Source organism: Rhinolophus sinicus, chromosome 17, assembly GCF_057876585.1.
Source record: "Rhinolophus sinicus isolate RSI-liver-muscle chromosome 17, RSI-T2T, whole genome shotgun sequence".
Lineage (NCBI taxonomy): Eukaryota > Metazoa > Chordata > Mammalia > Chiroptera > Rhinolophidae > Rhinolophus > Rhinolophus sinicus.
Genome location: NC_142517.1, coordinates 172,435,674 through 172,436,662, shown reverse-complemented (window position 1 = coordinate 172,436,662; position 989 = coordinate 172,435,674). Strand labels below are relative to the sequence as shown.

The following is a 989-nucleotide window of genomic DNA, read 5'->3' as shown; positions in this document are numbered from 1 at the left end:
CCATTTGCATGTCTTCTTTGAAGAAATGTCTATGCAATCTTTAGCCCATTTTGTAATCAGTATATTATGGGGGTTTTTTTGTTGTGTTTTGTTTTGCTATTGAGCTGTAGGAATTCCTTACGTATTTTGGAGATTAATCCTTTATCAGATATATGATTTGCAAATATTTTCTCCCATTCCATAGGTTGCCTTTTAGTACTCACATATTCATTGCAGCACTATTCATAATAGCCAAGATGTGGAAACAATCTAAATGTCCACTTACACGTGAGTGGATAAAGAAAATATAGTATATTCATAAACATACAAAGGAATACTATTCAGTCTTTAAAAATAGAAGGCAATTCAGCTCTTTCACCAGTGACAAGCCAAGATGGGCCGCTTTCATACAAAAACCATGAAGAAGGTGACCCAGGTCATTATCGAAAAGTACTACACGTACTTGGGCAATGATTTCTACACCAATAAGCACGTGTGCAAGAAGATCACCATTATTCCAAGCAGGAAGCTCCACAACATAGCAGACTATGTCACACACCTGATGAAGCGGATTCAGAGAGGCCCCGTAAGTGGTATCGCCATCAAGCTACAGAAAGAGGAGAGAGAAAGGAGAGAGAATTCTGTTCCTGAGGTGGCGGCCCTGGATCAAGAGATCAGTGAAGTTGATCTGGACACTGAGGAAATGCTGAAGCTCTTGGACTTTGGCAGTCTGCCCAACCTGCAGGTCACTCAGCCTGCAGTTGGGATGAATTTCAAAACACCACATGGAGCCATTTGAATCTTCCTGCTGTGCTATAGTATTTTCAATAAATCATGGACAACCTACAGAAAGAAAGAAAGAAAGAAAGAAAGAAAGAAAGAAAGAAAGAAAGAGAGAGAGAGAGAGAGAGAGAGAGAGAGAGAGAGAGAGAGAGAGAGAGAGAGAGAGAAAGAAAGAAAGAAAGAAAGAAAGAGAGAAAGAGAGAAAGAAAGAGAGAAAGAAAAGGGGG

General features: G+C 39.8%; 1 pseudogene; it reads left to right on the top strand.

Moving 5' to 3' along the window:
* Positions 1 to 373: 373 nt before the first annotated feature.
* Positions 374 to 778, top strand: LOC109459747 (small ribosomal subunit protein eS17 pseudogene; annotated as a pseudogene).
* Positions 779 to 989: the final 211 nt, after the last annotated feature.